The sequence below is a fragment of the Symphodus melops genome, assembly GCF_947650265.1.
Source record: "Symphodus melops genome assembly, chromosome: 19".
NCBI lineage: Eukaryota > Metazoa > Chordata > Actinopteri > Labriformes > Labridae > Symphodus > Symphodus melops.
Window position 1 is genome coordinate 1,993,459 of NC_136709.1, and position 15,882 is coordinate 2,009,340.

Genomic DNA, 15,882 nt, shown 5'->3' on the forward strand with positions numbered 1-15,882 from the left:
ATCACACTGTGTGGTGATCAGAGATAAGATACGATTAGATAAACATCGAGGAGTGTGTGAGCGATGACTCAGAGACAGGAATGAAACCGTAACAAAAGACGACTTTATTTTATGTTGGGGAGGAATCCAAGGAGGGGGGATTAATAAAAGTCAGATTCCTCTCCTATAGGAGAGTTTGAAGAGGATTAAAGTCATAAGAAGGTATTTAAGATCTGCGCCAGATGTCAGACTTTGTTTGCAGAAAAACGTAAAAAAAAAAAAGTAAAAACAGAAGAATTCAAAGTTAAAATGAATAAATCACTAAAACTGAGATTTAATTCAGAGATTGTGGTCAGAATTTAAAGATGTGAGTTTAATTGCAGAACATTTCTCTCAGCTTTACGTGCACATTAAGTCCTGGACTAATTCTTTCTGTTATTATGACTCGTCTGTATTTTTTCGTGCAGCGGTTGAGGGGAGTCTTGCATGCTCTTATTGTGGAAACGCTCATTTCCTTCGCCGTGACAGCTCGGGTTATTATCTTCATCACAGGTAGGACAAGAGACAAGCTCAAATACCTGCTTTAACCTGCTTCATTAAAGGGATCAGCGAGCAGCCGGCATGCATAGCTAACAGCTGACCAGTGAGCAGTGAGAGAGGGTGTGTGTGTGTGTGTGTGTGTGTGTGTGTGTGTGTGTGTGTGTGTGTGTGGACGCTTGTCGTGTGAACATAGAGAGGACTGCATGACAGATACATGGAACTGGGGTCCTTTCATTTGACGTGATTCGAGGTCCATGACGATAAACTTTGGATGAGCTTATTATCACAGTCGTTGAGCAGAATGAGCAGTTACATCTCTGAAGTCAGACTTTCACTCACAGCGACTTGATGTTACTGCAAAGAAGATCTTTTTGACTTGTTCGAATGTTTAAGGAAAATCCTGGTTTATATACAGTATTATTCTTAGTCTTTAGATTTTTACATTTAGAAATAAATTCAAAACAATGTAAATATATTGAAATAATGAAAGAACTTGGTCGACTTTGCCTTTTTTTGTTGTGGCTTTCTTTTAAGCCTTCAATGGAGATCTCAGAGAGAGAGAGAGAGAGAGAGAGAGAGAGAGAGAGAGAGAGAGAGAGAGAGAGAGAGAGAGAGAGAGAGAGAGAGAGAGAGAGAGAGAGAGAGAACAACATGCAGAAAAGGAGCCACAGGTCGGATTTGAACCCTGTACCGCACTCTTTAGGGACCACCACAGCCTCCATGCAAGGGGCCATGCAAACTAAGCACTACTTTACCAATATTATTAAAAGCGGTTGCACTCCTGACTTCACTCATTTCCTGTCCAACCCCCGTCCTATCAGCATCATTTTACATTTACATTATATTTAATTTGTGGTAACCCTAACCCTTTAATTGAGGAACTCACTTGTGAAATTACTGAATTAAAAAAAGTTCTTTGTTTAATCTCAGCTTTGACATCATTTATATAAGAAACATTTTAATGCTTTATTTAAATGATTCAAAATATCAGAACACTGTCGTCAGAATATGATTCTTTGTGGGTGACTTAATTCACTTTTTAATTCATACCTGTTCTTCGTCCTTTGGCGAACCCCTCCAGGTGGTGGCGCCCTGCACGACAGAACGTCACCTTTACCTGAAAGCTCTCCTGACCACGCCCCGTACGTACCCATCACTGTATGCAAACATTCACGTGGCTTGCACAGTGACTTTGTGGAGGTGGACTGGCAGCGAAAGTTTTCTCTAATGTAAAACAAATGATGGTAAAAATGGCAACGCACGCCAATAAACGATATTCAAGCGATGCTTCTCAGGATCAAATTTAACCGACAAACCATCGCGAGCACGCTTAGAGCGAGGTATCGGTTCCCAAAGGCCTAAAAAACAAAGATGAACGCAGATCAGTTTGCAGAATGAGAGCGGCGTCTGACGAGGTTCTTATAAAGCTTTGGTTTACACATTACACAGACTCATTATGCCTGTCCTGCTCATCAGTTTGAATGTTTTATTGTCATAAATAAACCATAAATCTTCATCTCGCGGCAGCCAAAAAAATTAGCGGCCGTCATTATGACACCGGTGATGCTATCTGCAGTGAAAACAGGTGGGTGTGTGTTTTCTATTGGCTTCTCTCAACAGCACATTCCAGCAGAGCGAAACAGCTTAACCACAGTACAACTTCTGTTCTCGAGATGAAACAAAGGAGGTTTGTGCTGTCTGTCTGTCAGGGAGGCTGAAGCGCCGCGGGCAAATACTCCGCACGGCTGACGCACTGTTATTGTTTATACAAGCATATACTAAATAGCTGCAGATATGAAAAGTGGCTGTCAGGGGCGGGGCTGCCGCAGCACAATGCTAATGTCTAAATCAAACCTATTTTATGGTATGCAACGATAAATACATTGTGTAAGGATTGTAAAGCCTTTAGCATTAGCCTTGTTATCCGTTAAAGGTAAAAAAAAAATGCACATGTGGCCGTTTCAAGCGATCTTTCTTAAGGTGGCTGCTCCCCGAAGTGACTGCCAAAATCTGAATCTCATTTGATGGGAGTGTCAGGACAGTTGAGAGCAGACTTGAATGCACTTGCTTGTGATGCTGAGATGTCCTGGTGACGCTCATAAACAGACGGAGGAGGAAGAAGTGGCTGACCTCTTTATCCTCTCTGGGAAAAAAAGAAAAAAGCGCGAACACTCACACTTCAGTCTTCTGTTGTTTTTTTTTGACGCTAATTACACAGCCGTGTTTTATCACCACGTCTCACAGTAGACGATGTGAATGTTGACCCGCCCTTTGACTGAATTCGTCAGCGCTTCGCCTGATTGTTAATTGTCAAAGTTGACTCATCGGAGTGTTTTCTGATTTTGCGTCGCGTTGGTGAAAGAAGCTCTGTGAAGTCGACTTAAAGAAACAAACACTTCACCTCGACGTCGAACAAACTCACAATAACGAAGCTAATAGTTAAAATACCGTTTGAAGCTGATGCACATTCCAACATTCGTCCTCTCACTCTTTTTACATAAAAGATTTTTAATGTGCAGAGCACAAACGTTACAGGCAGAGTGACACATTCAGGTCATACTGCTTTGTTATAACAGTAAACATGAGCTCTGATGCTCTTGTTTGTTCATCTGTAAAACATCTGTCAACGCCCTCTCTCTCTCTCTCTCGGTTATTTAATATTGGTGTTGCCTAATGGTTTAACTAGATCCAACACAGTATACTTCATGATGTTCTGTCCCCCGGCTGGTTTTCTCTGTCTGTAAAGGACCCGACTCTTGAGATGAACAATGTGGGGATACACTTGAACGATTGCAACAGTGAGGGTTTTGCTGTATGCAGATGATGTCGTTCTATGCTGGCGTAATCAAAGGATGACTAACAGAAGATGTTCAATCCAGTAGATGTCGCCCGTGAGCGCCAGCATGAAACCAAAACAAACAGTCACCAGTGTCTGCACTGTTGTATTAGCATGTTAATATTAGCAACACTTAGCTCCATGTTACGCATAAATAGGACGGAGATGTAAACACACTTGCGTGACAGCCAAATAAGCAGTGAGTATGTTCTTCTTCTTTTCTCTAGTCCTGGACTGAAACAGCTTTATATGCTGTAATGGTCATGTAAACATAGCACGACAACAACACAGCTTCTCACTCACTGAACACAGTCAGGACTCAGAGAGATATAAACTTGTTTCTGCTGTATTCATGTGTGAAATGTTGCCTTTAAGACTTGATGTTACAGATGATGGCTGTCAATGTACCACAGTCAAACAAGTTCCTTATTTAGTTCCTAAATATCAGTAGTTATTATACAGCATGGCAGATTAAATATATCTGAGTGAATGTGTAATAAGATTCATTAAAGCACAACTAACCTGCTGCTCGGCCCTCTTCATTCTCTGTCTTTTCCTCTTGTTCCTCTTCCTCTCTGCTGGAGAACAGAAATGAACTGTTTTTACTTGATACGCGTTTCATTCATCAATTTCAATCTTTGCTTGCAATGTTTTGATGAGAGCCAGATGCAGGGCAATGACTGTGCACATGCGTGTGTGTGTGTGTGTGTGTGTGTGTGTGTGTGTGTGTGTGTGTGTGTGTGTGTGTGTGTGTGTGTGTGTGTGTGTGAGTGTGTGTGACATATTCCACGTGTCCCCACTTATCTGCTCATCGATGTGTTTTGATTTGTTCATTAACAAATGATTTTATTTATGATATGGATTTTTTTCGTGGCTGTACTCAAAATAAATGTCCACTCAAAGCCGGACGAAGCCCCTTTAAGGAAGTCCCAATCCCATTAAAGAACTGCGGACCTGGACCGGCCTGGAACAAGGACCAGAGACACTACAGCTCTGTGGGCCGAGTCCTGACTTAACTCGTCATCTTCACGTCTTTGACTTCAGAGGAGAGTTTTCTCTCACACTACGCTCTGACGCTGGAGGTGACTTTAATTCAACTTTAATTAAATCAAATTAAAGCAGAGTTTGCCGTCTATGTGGTTTTTACTTCTTCTCCTCTGTACATTGTCTTTTCAAAGAATATTACCCAGTCAGATTTAGGATATGCTTTTAGTCATCTTCTCTGTTAATTATAACTTCAATACATGGATGTTGTTCCATTTATAACGAGTGTGGTTTTGTTTTGATGTTGACAGGTTAGCTCTCTCTGTCATCATTAATAAATGAGTCTCTCTCTCTACACCTGATCTCTCCTTCTTCTGTCAGTCATTCCTTTATTATGTTACTATTCTACTTCTCTTCTTGCTTATCTATGTCCATAAAACCCCTGCTTTTAGAGTCACTAATGAATTTAAGTCCATTTGATTAACTAGATAATGTACAATGAGGACTTCAGTCAGTAATCTTCCTCATCCTTACAGATTTACTGTGGAAGGACTTTCTTTGTATTTCCTGATTTCTATAGAATAAATCTCTCCATCACTGCAGGTTCATCTGAGCCATGGAAATCTTTCCTTCACTGACTGATTTAAGACTTCTGTATTCAGTGTTTCTGCCATTCAGCACATGCTGGCATGCAGTGATCAGAAACCTTGAGCCTGAAGAGGTCAGTCAGCGCTCCGCTGCAGGATCCTAACGCAAGCAGAGCTGCAGAAGGCCCCATCAGCTCGTGCAGCAGGCCCATGCACGAGTCGGCAGGGGTGAGAGGAACTGAGCCTGAGCCAATGAGAGTGAATGTGCTGCCCTTAATGTGCAGGAGGGCAGGAGAGGACACACACACACACACACACACACACACACACACACACACACACACACACACACACACACACACACACACACACACACACACACACACACACACACACACACACACACACACACACACACACACACACACACACACACACACACACACACAGAAAGGTCTTACAGTGAGAGAGAGTTTACGCAGGAATTCGGGGAGTTGTCTGACGATGGGTCCTAAAATAACAAACACCTGTATGTATTCCCTTCACAGAGCACTGCACTGTTAAGAACCTGTTTTTCATCCAGCTCCTTCTTCTGACGAAGACATGCACGACTCAACATGTCGATCCTCCGGGGTACGGCGGGGAGAGTCGCTGCACGTGCCCGAGGCCCAGTCTGTATCTCTGCTCAACATACATGCAGGGATGCAGAATCATATATTTTGCGGCGCCACGAGGGCGAGCGGAACAACCCCGGTGTACACGAGCTATTCCTTCACAGCGGCCTTGGACCTTTGCTGCATCTCATTCCTCACACTCTCTCCTCCAGATATTTCCTGCCTCACTTCAGCTGTCCAGTCCAATAAAGACAAAAACTAGCCCAAAAAAATAACGTCTAAAAAAAAGATGGAATCAAATGCAAACATTAAGACTTCGAGCAAACGTGCAGCAGATCAGAAATGAGGCAGCCAGAAAGGAAACAGAAAATATCTAGATGTACAATATGATCCTCATCACACCGCCTCCTGCATATGACCTTCATAAATAACACTTGCATATGAATACATATTAGCCTTTTATTCGATTTAATGAGCCCGTAAATGTAAACTCATGTAAACAGTCTCGTGACATGATATCTTATTATTTTATTTAAACTCTTAAAACTGTTTCATTTGTAACATAGTCATTCTACTACACCTCTGTCTACGTTAACATGTCAGAAATATGAACGGTCAAGGAGTCAGAATTAAAAAGAAAAAAAATCTAAAGATGTCACAAGATTGCCACAGTAAGCTCTGAAATAAATATACTTGTCCTAGTGAGAGGATGAGCATTTATCCGGGCCCCTACAAACCACTGATAAGTTACATAACCGACCTCGTGGCCCTTAGTTGCCACAGCAACCAAGACAGAAATGCCCCCATCAACAGCCCCAGAACAGATAAACAGTCTCCCTGCTAGCCGATACTACCGAGCCATACCTCCCCCCCATCATGCAGAACCTCTCTTATTATCTTATCACAGCCCGAGCCGCTCCGCCGCCTTCAACAGACTCAGGCTCCGTTAGCTCCAGCTAACGACCACGCTGATGCTACCTACCCCATCACATGGACCCTGACGGCCGTCACAAACCAAATGCAGATATTTCAGGTGCCAACATCACACTGCTAATGGAGTTAGCAACTGAAACACTGTGCAGGAGTTTTTGGACATTAAACAAGAAATAAGCCAACACTGCACGGCCAGGGCTTGTGGTTGGTATTTCTACTGTGTTATGGAAGGTTTTACTAGAATCATGTGAAGTTCACGAAACTGGTATCATGATCGCTCAAGTAACAACTTTGACCAGCAGACAAGAACCAGAACAGATTCGAATACAGAAGATTGTTAAACTGACATTTTCATCGCATTAAACCACCCTTAAATATATTTATTATGGACGTACATGCAGTATATTCTAACCAGTTTACAACTTTTAAAACACTTCTGTTTGTGCGGTTCATGTTTTCCTGGTATAGGCGGTGATGGGGGGAAAAACCTTTCATTTTTGTCAAGATATTTAATCCTGAATTTCCTGAAAACTCTCCATCAGTATCTCCCGTGCGACTCTAACAGTCTGACTTCCTTAATACTTTACATACTACACTCAGACATCTGTGACCTATTGTTTCAAAGAAGGTAAGGTGAGATACTGGAAGCGAGTCCCACGTGTCTTTGACCGAGAACAGGACTGAGCTCTTATTTCTAATGAGCAAGAAATGTGGTCGGACGTGATACGATGAAGCATCATTAGGAGGTTCAGTCAGTGCTTAAAGGCCTTTACAAGAACACGTATGACGGTTTCCTCCCACATGCTGCACTGAGGAAAACACTGCGTAATTGCTCCACAAACCGTTTCTAACAGCGAGTGATTGACAGCTGCCTTTTGCTGTGGCATTCATGTGTAACTGTAAGCGTGTAGATCTAACTGTGGAGCATAGTGCAGGGTGCACCACGGCTCAGTCTGAGCCTGCTTCTTATCTCCTGTCTGTATCAGGGGGGGATGAAGAAACACAGAGTCAGCCATACAATCCAACTCTGGCAGTTGAAAGCGATCCCAAAATGTGCCAAAAGAACGAAAGGTGTTTTCCAAAAGCATCTCTTTAACAAATAAGCATTGTTTGAAAATTGGCAGGAGGGAGCCGTGCAGGATCCGTCCTCACAAAACATTCCTTCTTATTGTCACCAACACCCACACCTGACTTCCAGCTCCTTATTAAACCAATAAATCGTTGATGGCTTGACACCCGCTCAGTGATAGAGCAACAGAAAAACATGTCCGTGTTGTGTAAATGATCAGTAACGCCTGCACAGGAACTCAAGCTGCTGTTTTCACTGACACACAAACCGCTGGGAGACTCTCAGTTTCTGCCTGAACAACACTCCTGTTTTAACTGTCACTGGAAGAACGTCTGTGTGAGAAATTATTACAAAGGCAGCCAGAGAGATTCAACCACAATAAACAACAAGAACACGTTTTTTAAAAAAAGAAGTTGATATTGGTTCATAAAGATTCAGAATCAACAGATCTTCCATCTCCTGAAGCACTTCCTGTAAAGTTTTGACTCATATTTACAGACCGCCGGCCTGATTGACAAAAGCATCGCACTCAAAAAGTGTACATGTACTTAATAGACACCATCTAATTCATGTAACACATGCAAAGGGTTAAATTCATCCCTTATAGCGCCCGCAGAGCAAATAGCAGCTCTGTAAATCTGTCTTTGACCAGTGGGGGAAATCTTCTGCACGAGGATGTGAGTCGTGTCGTTTCTTCGACGTGTGCCGTTCAGAGCGGAAGCTTTGTTCTGCATGATGATTTGTTCACAACAAACACTGGGAAAGATCCCCCTCCCCTCCAAGCTCATCATCATCTTCACTAGACCAAAGAGCTTCATCAGTCCACAGCACAGAGCAGGACAGCTTTTAGGGTGGCTCCGCGCCTGAAGGTCATCAGTGTGACTGTGTGTGTGCTGCAGGCAGAGCAGATAGCGGCTGCGATCCCTCCTCAGTGAATCAGGCGCCGAGTGTGATGAACCTGCAGAAGGCCTCGTTCAGGACGCTTCATTTACAGTCACATTTGTTTAATTCCATAATCAGATGTCCTGACTGCTGATGCTCGTTCTGTTATTATCAGAGTTCCAGTCAAAGAGCTTTGTAAACATCTGTTTTTAAAAGTGCTACAATATTATTACTATCATTAATATTATTATTACTGTTGCGATAGGAGAGATCAAGACTCAGAGTTAACCCAGGGACGAAAACATTCAAGCGGCTCAGTCCCGACAAAGACGCTCGACTGGATTATCAGAATCCTTCAAATATCTTTGTTCAGATCACAGAGCGAGAACAAGAGCATCTTAAACCCTGCTCTAACACAGATATGACACAGAGGACATTCGCTCTACATTCAGCTACTTAAATAAAGGCTGCTCGACGGTTGTTTGTACATGCTTAGCAAATCAATCAGAACTTTGTTTAAATGAGGATAAAGAAGCCGACGGGCTTCAATGAGTTTTAGTAAACACTATCAACTTTATTTCTATGTAGCTCCTACGTATATGAGCACATGCAGCGTGACAGAAAACACACAATTATAAAAGACTACGACAAGACAGAAAAGGGAAATTAAATCATTACAAAAAATACATTGAAGAGTGTGAATGCTCTGCCCTGAAACCCGTCAAACACTAAAGTCATGATGTCGCTGTTGGTGACCTTAAAAAAAAGTGTTGAATTGCCTTTAAATGAATGTACTTTGTTATGTTCAATATTAGATATTTTAACAAGTGTATCTCTAACACAGATGGCAGCTAAACCAGAACAGGAGCAGCTCTGAAATGTAGGCGCTGTTTTCCACCTCGTACTTTCTTTAAAAGCCTGATGCTTGGCTGTGTTTGTAAAAAGTGCAGGAGCTGCAGTCTGATAGGGTTCATGTTGGACATTCCTACATTATGATGCTTCATTTAGCAGGGGCTCTGGTTATATAGTCCTTGGCAAGTCCCTGTTTTCATAAGCAATTAATTATTTCTCTCACTGGCTCCAAAGTCTCCTTTGAATATTTTTCAGCTTAGGCACAGATGGCTAACAATCAAGCTAAATACAGAATCAGGCTTATCCAAGGCCACTCAAGCGCACCTCTCCTTATTAGTTCCCAAAACTGCTCCACGCTCAAACTGGAGAAATCTTATCAGCGCTGTTCGCTGGACACATCTGTACAGTTTCCTCGTGTCTCTCTGCTGCTGTAGGGACAGAGGTTTGGCTCAAACATGGTTTCCTAGATAGAAGGAATAATATTACACTCTGTCCTATCGATCAAACGGCTGCAAGTGCAAAAGGCCAGAAATACACTGTGCTCACAAAACAGGAAAACTGCTGCATGCATCATCAGTGGTTCCCAAAGTGGGGGTTGGGACCCCGTGAAGGGTCGAGAGAGAGTGTGTTTGCTCTTCTAGTGTTTCTGTTGACTGTTATTTTGGTGGTCGCGGGCTGTAAACTCATGAGAATGAGACAAAACGTACGGTGGCTGACAAGGTCAACTGGAAAACTGGAAACATTCAGAAACAGGCGAAGTCAAACGATGTTACGACGATGAACGCAGACAACCCAAAATAAACGGCCCGAGCCAAGGCCGTTTGAGGCATGAAAGAACTGTTTCTGTTTCAGACCTAAAAAAATGTTTTTTTAACGGTTGGACTGACACTTTGAAGAAGTGTGTATTTGAAGTATTATGTCAAAGAGCAGTGACAGTTGTGGAAGTGAAACCAGTGATGCCAAAGGACAAGGACAAGAGGACAACAGAAGTTTCCTCCTCTGGGGACCATCACATCAACTCCAGTAACCTTTACCCTGCTTTACTAAGTTTTCAACACAAACACACACACACACACACACACAGACTCCCTGTGGCCATCTCTGTGAGCCTCTGTGGGTGTTTCAGGGCTTTCCCCAGTCTCATTACACATGTAATCAGCCATTCATCCAAACCACACAGCAAACCACAACGTCAGCGAGGTTGAATAATCCAACAGCAGCTGGAGAAGGAGTACAGTCGGTGGCTGTCAGTCAGACGTGAAGCTCAGCATTAATCAGTGCAGACAGCCAGCCAGCAGACCCTCTAATGTTACACGTTCAGTGTGGGATGTCTTTAAATAGGAGTCATAACTTTGGAGCTTGAGATACCGCTCTGTCAAATGCCTGCTGCTCGTGTGACTGCCGTATAATGTCAACATTGAAACCCAGAATGTCGTGGTTTTCAGTACAGATTATGTCAAACAGAAGTGTGGAGAATTGTGCTTCAATATTTTTCTGTAAATGTTCCTTCAATTTACAAACTGCTGAACGCGCATTTTGCAGTCTAACTTTTTATTGTTTCAGTTTAATGGTAATTACACTATTTGAGAAACGTTGGCAGTCTCGTACCGTTCTATGCGTCGACATTCAGCTGGAACCAAATCATTACAGTGGTTGTTAGCTCCAGTATATCGAAGAAGTGAAGTCACTGTTGGACGATTCCTCACAGTTTAAATGTACCTTCAGTACTGAAGTCAGAGCCAGTGCAAGGGGGAGGAGTCTTGAGGTGGATGACCTTTAACCTTCTGTTACAGCGTGACAACTCTTAATCACGCTGCGTTGTAATTGAGAACTCCTTCGTGGGAACTCGACTGGAGGGAGGGGTTCGAGGTGTGTCGCTGGAGGAGAACCCGAGGCTTCAGCGTGGAAGAGGGGTCGCCTCACAGAAGTTTGTTTTGGTTCAGTGCTGGTGCTCAACGGTGACCTCTACTGGATCAAAGAGTTGCACAACCAAAAAGAGAGACAACGTAGTGAAAAGCACACAACAAAAAGTTCGGTTCTCTAAAATGGCTGCAGACATCCGACCTCAGCGTGTGTGTGTGGCGCTTGTGTTTGGGTTTCTGTTTGGTAGCCCAACAACAGTTTGCAGTAACCAAACAAACCCACTGGCTGCTCTGGAAGATTTAAAGAGGTCAAGTCTGCGAGCGTTTCTTTGGAATCAGTGATCTCTGAATGCCTCGTATTGTTACACGCTGACGTTTCACCTGAGCTGTGTAAGTGCCTGTCCATAAATTACAGCAGTAACGATGAGCCTTCCACATAATTAGAGTGATTCAGACAACCTGGAGTGTTGGATGGATTGGCATGTTGGAGGGTGAAACAGTTGGTTCAGGAATGTTTGGCTAATAAAGGCTGATATTAAAAAACAAGCTGGCTGCTTGGATTATCTGCAGGGTGCAGAAACCGAGCAGCCCTTTTTTAAGACTCTCTGACCAAATCAGGCAGAGATGAGACGGTAAAAAAAAAAAACAATGAGTCAATCACATCTCAGTATCGGTCAGTTTAAACACAGTCAAGTCTAATGCACGATGTGCTGCCTGGAGTATAAGATCAGTTCTGTGGAGTCTGAATGTGTCTAAGTCCTGTCAGGGAGACAATATCATTACCTTCGCAAGCGGTACTCATCTAACCAATGGCATGGCGTTCCTCCCTCCTCGTCAGCCTATCATGGTTTTAGATGTGGTTCTCCCTCGGCCTTCGGCTCCTTCGTGCTGCCCCTCCACCTTCACATCACCGCACGTCTTCACAGATTCATCATCCATCAATTCTTCACCCGTCCGCTCTCATCAAGTCCTCGGCTTCTCCACCACCACCAGGGTCTGGACTCCATGGGGGGATTTATTCTGTAACACATCAACCAGCTCCATCAAGTCCAAGCGCCAAAGTATTCCTATCAAGACACATTTACATGTTAGTCATTGTAATCAATCATTTTCTTAATTCACTCGTCTTGATTGAAACGTTATGAACCTAAAGATCTCTGCCATAGAAACGCAACCACATAGATCATAGATTTATGATGTTGAAATGCTCTCCTCTTCCTCCACCAGAGGATTTAAATTGCTAACTCAACCATCCTGAGGAAGGCGACATGCTGGTTATAGTTTACATATTAATTCATCTATTAATAAAAAAAACAAACAGGAAGAGAGGCTGCCAGACAAAACGCTCCTGAAAATGTCCCACAAATGAGTAAAGTTTAATTACTTCTGATTTCATCCGGACAGCAAAACTGGCTCCATCTAAACAAAAATGTTTGAATATTATGTGGCAAATAAATTATTATATAATTTAAGATTAGCTACTTAAAAAAGGTGACTATAATGAAATGGTAGTTACATACTGTAGATGATTTAAAGCTCATGTTGGGGCCCAATCCCCCGACAATTCTCCTCCAAAAATCTTCACGTGTGTGGCGTCAATACAACAATACAACCGATTTGCTGCCTCCTAACAAGTCACAGCCTCCCTGATACCACAACAGTTTAGTCAATTAGCTAAAGGCCAATGAGAGCGAGCACACACTGAATGATCCATCTAGTGTGTGTGTGTGTGTGTGTGTGTTTGGAGGATTATGATGGTCTCCCACATGTTTGAATTCGGCTGATTTTGCACCCAGCCTTCATGATCCTCTGTGTGACTGTGGTCTCCACGGCAACACCACAGCTGGTGTAGCTGTGATTAGTTAGGCAGGATGCAGGTGACCTTTACTGCAGGGCGTCTGTCTGTCACCAGGGCAGGATGAGAACTGGGTTAAAGTGAGGTCAAGTGCACAAACACTCACTGATGGACTGATGATTATGACGGGGATGCACAATCCTTTTTTTTCTTTTTTTTGAAAAAAAAAAACCTGAGGGCAGATAACTGCTCTGTACTTGTGAGACTGATGAATAAACATTTTTAAATATAACAACAAGGTTTATGGAGAGGAGACATAAAGAGCAAAAGATGGAATAGTTCCACGTCACCCACAGGTGCTGAGACTTAATGCATGTTTGTTTTCTTTAAGTTGCCCTCACTTGCTCGGTGCGGTGAGGAAGCCTTGTTCTCAACAGTAAAACTCATTTTACATTTTTCTGTCTGCCATCAAAACAAAGCCTGAAAAAAAGTTCCCCCTTTGAGCTCATCATCTTCATGTGGACAAAATAAAAGTGCTCCGTCAGCCTGAGAGCTTATTTCCACTCAGATTATAGGTGCAGACAGCTTTTCTCCACATCCAGACGCACAACAAGCGCCAACTGCTCGGTCCGACACGTCTTTTTGGGCGTGTGAGCCTCGATATCACTTAGCACTATGTAGTTTGTGAATTAGACCTGAAGACGGAGCAGAGAGTGGAGCTAATGAGCAACTTACTCAAGGTCTAAGAGACAACTGAAGAAGACATGAAAGATGCATGCTGTGTTGAAGCTTCTCTGACAACAATGCAGCAGCCAGTATGTCCTCCTCCTAACTTTAGATTCTGCTCCTGAATGCTCTGGATTTGATTGGACCAGAGAAGGTAGGCGGGGCTTTGAAGGCCGTTTTGGACGCCCCTGGGTTTGCCAGATATGAGAGCAGTTATCAGGTGAACAGGTGTTGCAGCGATGGAAGCGGGCAGTGGAACTGCTTCAGATAGAAGTGATTGTACCCGAGCTAAAAAGCCTCTGCATGTTTCTAATAAGCTCCAGCAGCAGAAAGCTGCTCAAACTAGGATCAATGTTGGAGATGCTTTTGAGACATGGAGAGAGGTTAGAACGCAGAAAGCTTTACAGAGCCATGCAGAGCTGGCTAAACACTGAAGCTACAGTGTCCACCACATGCAGAGCTGGCTAAACACTGAAGCTACAGTGTCCACCACATGCAGAGCGGGCTAAACATTGAAGCTACAGTGTCCACCACATGCAGAGCTGGCTAAACACTGAAGCTACAGTGTCCACCACATGCAGAGCGGGCTAAACATTGAAGCTACAGTGTCCACCACATGCAGAGCTTGCTAAACACTGAAGCTACATGTCATGGACATGGCGACCTGCGTGAGCATCCACTCTGCAGTACCTATTGTAAACACAAGGTGTCAGAGTTACATATTGCTCCTTTAAGGCATTCAAAGACTTTCAAACCTTTTCTGTATTTTCTAATCTTTCCTTGTAAAAAACAACAACAACCTTTCCTTTGAAGTATTTGTGTTTGTATTGTGTCATGTTCTTCGGGCTTTTATTTGCTTTCAGCCTACAGACAGTGTGTGGCTGTCTTTGTGTTCCTCTGGTGGAAGTTATGTCTCTAATTGCTGTTTTGTGACACACAGCTGACAGATGGATCTTACAGGACGCTCTGTGTTCATGTTTACTCGACATATCTTTGCAGGATCTGTGATCAGTTGGTACTGCACACTTAAACACAAACAATGCAAAGTTCCCCAGATCTATATTGGTCCTCTCAATATGTGGATATTATTAAGGAGTAATTGTTTAAATTGTCCAAACATAATGTCAGAGCTGTTTAAAGTCACCTCAAGTGGGCACTTGAGGAACTGCACTTTTCGATAATTAATTTGTTCATTTGTCCAGATTGGTTTTATTTTTCCGATCCAAAGATCCTCGCTTGTTTCAAATAATGAAAGAAATAACATAACACAGAGGAAAAAATGTTGTTAATCCATCACAAAAGAAGACACAATGGCCATTAGGATAATTATAACTTTACACTTTCGTTGGAGGTGCGTCTCTAAGAAGCAACAATTATTGACGTGACGATTGAAGCAGATTCCTGACAAATTGCTCGAGCGTTTCCGAAGGATTTACTCGACCACAGAAAGAGCTGCCTTTAGAGAAGCAGGCCAGCCGAGGATCAGAGGGGATTATGGGTGAATAAACCAGGAGGTGAATGATCATTGTCTCCTCGGTTGTCGACTAAGAGGAGGTCCACACACAGCAGTCGTCTGAGCAGCGTCTGCATGTTTGTATTCATACGTTTTGTTGCATGCCGTCTGTCATCAGCACACACTCAAGCTGCTGTGCTGTGATGAAAAGCCAGCCAGCTCTCTGTGAGCCATAATTTAAGACGTCAGCGTCCATGACTGATGTGACCACTGTTTGGTAATCTTTTAAAACCATGTCATAAATCAGACTAAAGCAAAGACAAAGTGTGAAGACGTGAGTGGTCAGAGTTCTGTGAAAATCTGAATATTTTGGTTTGGATATTTAGAGGTAAAGGGTAACTTAAAGGGATACTTCACCCATTTACATGAAGCTGTGTATCATTAGAAACATGGTAGTAGTGTTGAATGGACGTGAATCCAACCCTCATTTTGCCCTGAGACGAGAAAAATACGTTTTTCTTTGCTTGAAAGTTTTCTTCATGTGATGCAAAAAGCGTCATATTGCATCACATGAAGAAAACTTCCAGGCAAAGAAAAACGTCTCAGGGCAAAATGAGGGCTGGATTCACGACCATTCAACACTGCTACCATGTTTCTAATGATACACAGCTTCATGTAAATGGGTGAAGTATCCCTTTAAAAAAAAGTAGTAAAAAAAGTAAAAAAGTCTTTCATTCCACACATTTTCTTTTTCAAAACCTGCACCATGA

General features: G+C 42.9%; 1 long non-coding RNA gene across 1 annotated transcript in view; it reads right to left on the minus strand.

Moving 5' to 3' along the window:
• LOC306840732 overlaps positions 1-12,197 on the minus strand; it is a 33,333-nt gene extending 21,136 nt beyond the window's left edge. The window contains exons 1-2 of the long non-coding RNA XR_013781367.1: positions 11,922-12,197; positions 3,878-3,933 (exon numbers count right to left, since the gene is read on the minus strand). This is a non-coding gene — a long non-coding RNA (uncharacterized lncRNA). The remainder of the gene's footprint in view (positions 1-3,877; positions 3,934-11,921) is intronic.
• Positions 12,198-15,882: the final 3,685 nt, after the last annotated feature.